This window comes from Labeo rohita, chromosome 14 (assembly GCF_022985175.1).
Source record: "Labeo rohita strain BAU-BD-2019 chromosome 14, IGBB_LRoh.1.0, whole genome shotgun sequence".
Taxonomy (NCBI): Eukaryota; Metazoa; Chordata; class Actinopteri; order Cypriniformes; family Cyprinidae; genus Labeo; species Labeo rohita.
In genome coordinates, this window is record NC_066882.1 from 28,492,585 (window position 1) to 28,498,395 (window position 5,811).

General features: G+C 44.9%; 3 non-coding genes across 3 annotated transcripts; all 3 read right to left on the minus strand.

Annotated features, from left to right (window-relative positions):
• Positions 1-674: 674 nt before the first annotated feature.
• Positions 675-793, minus strand: LOC127176688 (U5 spliceosomal RNA). The gene has a single exon (XR_007829137.1). It is a non-coding gene; the product is annotated as a U5 spliceosomal RNA (small nuclear RNA).
• A 1,563-nt stretch (positions 794-2,356) lies between these two features.
• On the minus strand, positions 2,357-2,471 carry LOC127176689 (U5 spliceosomal RNA). The gene has a single exon (XR_007829138.1). It is a non-coding gene; the product is annotated as a U5 spliceosomal RNA (small nuclear RNA).
• A 939-nt stretch (positions 2,472-3,410) lies between these two features.
• On the minus strand, positions 3,411-3,525 carry LOC127176687 (U5 spliceosomal RNA). The gene has a single exon (XR_007829136.1). It is a non-coding gene; the product is annotated as a U5 spliceosomal RNA (small nuclear RNA).
• Positions 3,526-5,811: the final 2,286 nt, after the last annotated feature.

Sequence of the window (5,811 nt, forward strand, 5' to 3'; positions counted from 1 at the left end):
AAAAAAAATGTAGCATTCCAAACGTTAAAAGACTTTAGCTCATGACGGGTCGACCTTGTATTTTGTGCAGTAGGGGCTATTCGTTTCACAATGTCGGTAATGTCACGTTGGCTTGGGCATAAGACCTCCATGCATAATTTGTTAGTATAGTGGATAGTATCTCCTCCTCTTATGTGGAAGACTGGGGTTTGTATTCCCAGATGAGGAAACCTAGTTCTTTGCTGCTGCCGAACAGCTAATCCGAAGGTTTTTGGTGCAGCCAGAGGTCACAGAAAGAGCTCTGCTTCGACCTCAGCCGGAGCCAAATGAAATGCATTGGCCCGGGAATCACACCTGGGTCAACTACTTGGAAGGCAGCTATGCTCACCACTACACCACCAACGCAGGCAGTGAACGCAGGCGGTGGACACTGGATTTCGCGGTCAGAAAAGAACACTCGAAGCACATGAGTCACCGATAGGGACCAAAGGAGCCGAAGCTATCTTTGTTTGGGCCTGTCCGGGGTTTGGATCCCGTCGTGCATGAGAGCGCTGCCTTTCCACGCTGAATGAAGAAATTTGAAGTTTTGCCGCAGGAAGCGCAAAGGCTGCAAACACAGACCACGACGAGGTGCGCTTCACTCCACTGCGCATTGGCAGACAGCCAAATTCACTCTGCTCTTGACACCCCAGTGTAACTCTGCTGTGAGCAGAGCCCCCAAAAATACAGGTCACTCACAAAGGTTCTCCTCCACGGAAATCTTTAGTAAAAGGAGATTTAAGATTTATGCACTGATGAAGAAAAACTCGAGCTGTGTCCCCTCCACCTTGGGCCTGTGCGCACCCTGTAGTAAACCACTACGCTCACCAAGGGTAATCTAGGGTGCCGACACCTGATTATCATTGCCCCCCTCGCTCCAAACAGGAGGAGCAAAAGTCCCTTCCATCACCCAATTAATTACAAGCCCAATCAAGGCAATGTCTTCTCTTTTTGCATGCCCCCGTCTGAGAAGAAAAAGCAAAAATAAAAAATAAATAATAACAAAAAAATGAAGGCGTTTAAACCATGACCTATTGTAATGGGTAGCATCCCAAATGTTGAGAGACTTTAGCCCATGACGGGTGTACCTTGTATTTTATGCAGTAGGAGCTATTTGTTTCACAATTTCGGTTGGCTTGGGGAGAAAGCCCACATGTGCAGCTCCTTGTTAGTATAGTGGACAGTATCTCTGCCTGTCACGTGGAAGACTGGGGCTCGATTCTCCGATGGGGAGTCCTTTGTTGCCTTCGTTTTTGGTGCAGCCAGAGGTCACAGAAGTCCTGCTTCAACCTCAGCTGGAGCCAAAGGAAATGTGTTGGCCAGGAATCAAACCCGGGTCAACTGCTCGGAAGGCAGCTATGCTCATCACTATACCACCTACACAGACGGTGGATGCCGGCTTTCGCGGTCAGAAAAGAACGCTTGAAGCACACGAGTCACTGATAGGGGCCAAAGGAGCCGAAGCCATCTTTGTTTGGGCCCGTCCGGGGTTTGGATCCTGTCGTGCACGAGAGAGTGCTGCCTTTCCATGCTGAATAAAGAAATTTGAAGTTTTGTCGCAGGAAACTCGAGCTGTGTCTCCACTGCCTTGGGCCTGTGTGCTCCCTGTGGTAAACCACTACGCTTAGCGAGGGTAATCTAGGGTGCCGTCACCTGATTATCATCGCCCCCCTCACTCCAAACGGGAGGAGCAAAAGTCCCTTCCATCACCCAATTAATCACAAGCCCAATCATTACCCCCTGTAATGTGAAGCATCCCAAATGTTGAGAGACTTTAGCCCATGACGAGTTGACCTTGTATTTTATGCAGTAGGGGCTATTCATTTCACGATGTTGGTTGGCTCGGGGAGAAGGCTGGCATGTACAACTCTTCGTTAGTATAGTGGACAGTATCTCCGCCTGTCACCTGGAAGACTGGGGTTTGATTCCCCAACAGGGAGACCTAGTCCTTTGATGTCGCCGAACGACTCGTCCAAAAGTTTTTGGTGCAGCCAGAGGTCACAGAAGGAGTTCTGCTTCGACCTCAGCTGGAGCCAAAGGAAATGCGTTGGCCGGGAATCTAACCCAGGTCAACTGTTTGGAAGACAGCTATGCTCACCACTATACCACCAAAGCAGGCAGTGGACACCGGCTCTCGTGGTCATCTTTGTTTGGGCCTGTCCGGGGTTTGGATCCCATCATGCACGAGAGAGCACTGCCTTTCCATGCTGAATGAAGAAATTTGAAGTTTTGGTGCAGAAACCGCAAAGGCTGTAAACAAGGACCACAACGAGGCACGCTTCGCTCCACTGCGCGTTGGCGGACGACCAAACTCACTCTGCTCTTGACACCCCAGTGTAGCTCTGCTGTGAGCAGAGCCCCCAAAAATACAGGACACTCGCAAAGGTTCTCCTCCATGGAAATATTTAGTAAAACGCGAAAGACTTATGCACTGATTAATAAAAATTCAAACTGTGTCCCCAACGCCTTGGGCCTATGCACTCCCTTTGGTAAACCACTACGCTCACCAAGGGTAATCTAGGGTGCCGACAACTGACTATCATCGCCCCCCTCGCGTTTCAAACAGGAGGAGTAAAAATTACAAAATTCCCTTTCATCACCCATTTAATCACAAGCCCAATCAAGGCAATATCATCTCTTTTTTTTTATGCCCCCGTCTGAGAAGTAAAAACAAAACAAAACAAAACAAATAATAACAAAAAAATGAAGGAGTTTAAACCATGACCACCTGTAATGTGTAGCATCCCAAATGTTGAGAGACTTTAGCCCATGACGGGTCGACCTTGTATTTTATGCACTAGGGGCTATTCGTTTCAAAATGTCAGTAATGTCACGTTGGCTTGGGGAGAAAGCCTGCATGCGCAACTCCTCATTAGTATAGTGGACAGTATCTCCACCTGTCCACATGGAAAACTGGGGCTCGATTCCCCGACAGGGCGACCTAGCTCTTTGCTGCCGCCAGATGGCTCGTCCAAAAGTTTTTGGTGCAGCCAGAGGTCACAGAAGGAGTTCTGCTTCGACCTCAGCCAGAGCCAAAGGAAATGCGTTGGCGGGAATTAAACCCCAGTCAACTGCTTGGAAGGCAGCTATACTCACCACTATACCACCAATGCAGGCGGTGGATGCTGACTTTCGTGGTCAGAAAAGATCGCTCAAAGCACACGAGTCACCGATATGGGCCAAAGGAGCCGAAGCCATCTTTGTTTGCGCCCATCCGGGGTTTGGATCCCGTCGTGCACGAGAGAGCGCTGCCTTTCCATGCTGAATAAAGAAATTTGAAGTTTTGGCACAGGAAGTGCAAAGGCTGCAAATACGGACCACAAGGAGGCGCGCTTCGCTCCACTGCGGGCTGGTGGACGGCCAAAATCACTCTGCTCTTGACACCCCAGTATAGTTCTGCTGTGAGCATAGCCCCCAAAAATACAGGTCACTTGCAAAGGTTCCCCTCCATGGAAATCTTTAGCAAAAGACGAAAGATTTATGCATTGATAAAGAAAAACTCAAGCTGTGTCCCCACCACCTTGGGCCTGTGTGCTCCCTGTGGTAAACCACTACACTCACCAAGGGTAATCTAGGGTGCCGACGCCTAATTATCATCGCCCCCCCTTGCTCCAAATGGGAGGAGTAAAAGTTACAAAAGTCCCTTCCATCACCCAATTAAACATGCTGTCCCTTGGTAATGTTATTAGAAAATACGGGATTAGTTTCCATTGTTATGCTGATGATATCTCAACACGACCACATGAAACTTCTAAATTATCGAAGTTAAAGGAACCGTATGTAAGAAATTTATTTCAGTTAATCATAAAATGGCCCTGACATGTCACTAGACATTAAGAAATCATGTTCATTTCAAATACTTATATCACTGACAACAGTGGTCCGGCCAGGATATTGTCATTTAAAAGTGAAAGTTGCAGCCCTCAACTGATGTTGATGTTGTCATGTTGTGTTTTGGTCTGAGGCGCCACCCTCCAGCTATCTACCAATCACGAAGTCAGTAGAGTTTCGTCATCCGGGTTGGCAGCTCTGCTCTAGTTACAGCTGCAGCTACGAAGGTGTCGGATAAAACATGTATAAAGTTACGAAACCTAAAAGACCTCATTATGAATCCGAAGTACGTCGTGACAAAGTCCGAAATAAAACAAGGATTTGTATAGGAGATGCCTTTGACAGATGGAGATGGCTGAAAACGGAGAAGAATTTTGTTGGTATAGGCTAAAAGCCCCGTGCTTCCGTACACAGTGGATTTTCCACGGTCGCCCGTGCTAAATGCGTTCATAAAAAGCTTTATATCGCACCACTAGCACGGTATGAAAACAATCTATGTTCCGACTGAAATGTGGTATTACAGTACATCTTTACGAAATATTTGGCTAATCGCCTTTAGTAAATTTTTGCGACACATAATTACTTCGCAAAACATCTCTCGTGAAGCATAAACATAAGTAACAGAAGAAAAAAAAACTTATTGTGTAGGACTCGTCACTTGCCATTGGAAGCTCCTTGTAGCAGCCTACGTTCCTGCGGAATCCTGCAGCTTAGCTGGCAACCTGGAGTCGGGGGGGATACACCGTTCTACAGTATTTTGAAAGTGATTGCAGTACCAGTTTTGGCCACAATCCTATATACGGTTCCTTTAACAGAGTGTGTTAAAAATGTAAAAGACCGGATGACCAATAATTTTCTCCTATTAAATTCAGATAAGACAGAGATATTACTTATTGGACCAAAAAACAGTACACAGAATCTCTTGGCTCACAATCTACAACTAGACGGATGTGCAGTTACTTTCACTAGTCTTTACCAGGTCAAGAAAATATTATTATATTACCCCAATTTTAATGCCTCTGCAATGGCTACCTATTAGGTTCCACATTAGCTACAAAATATTACGTCTTACCTACAAGGCCTTTAATGGTTTAGCTCCTGCGTACCTAACTAGTCTTCTATCATGCTACAATCTATCATGCTCCCTAAGGTCACAAAACTCTGGACTTTTGGTAGTTCCTAGGAAGTCCACTAAAGAAGGTAGAGCTTTTTCGCATTTGGCTCCCAAACTCTGGAACAGCCTTCCTGATAATGTTCAGAGATCGGACACACTCTCTCTGTTTAAATTTAGATTAAAGACACATCTTTTTAGCCAAGCATTCAAATAATGCATCTCATAAACTTTTACTGCAGTTATATCTGATCAAATGCACATTATTCATCTTTTAGCTCTGGTTGAACAAATCTTTCTTTGCTTGGTTTGAACAGCAGCTACGCTAATTATGTTTCTATTTGTTCTCTGTTTCTGCAATGGGATTGACATCCCGTGGTATCTAGGAATTCACAAGCTTCAGTCTGGATCCGGAACACTTAAGAGGAGATGATGCCAGCCCCTAAGAGGACTTCAGATGATGCCAACTCTGAAACAACATACAGCACTACCGAATTTTGCTACCAGTTTATAGTGTTCTTTGTCTGTTTGATAACGTTATTAATTGATCTTTACCATCTTGACATAGTCACCACTAGTAAGCTACTACTAAATATATTGTAAAAACTGTAATCTATTTACATTATCTGTCCCCAGCAGTGTTGGACAGTAACGGCTTTCTCTGGTAACCAGTAGTGTATATAATTACTAATAAAATGTAATTAATAATACCAGTTAATAATACAGTTACCATCCAAAAAAAAAAAAAAAAAAAAAACAAGAAAAATGGGTAGTTACTAGTTATTTTTTTTTGTCACAATCACTAATGATTTTAAATTCAATTCAATCCCTATTAATTTTCATAATTGTTG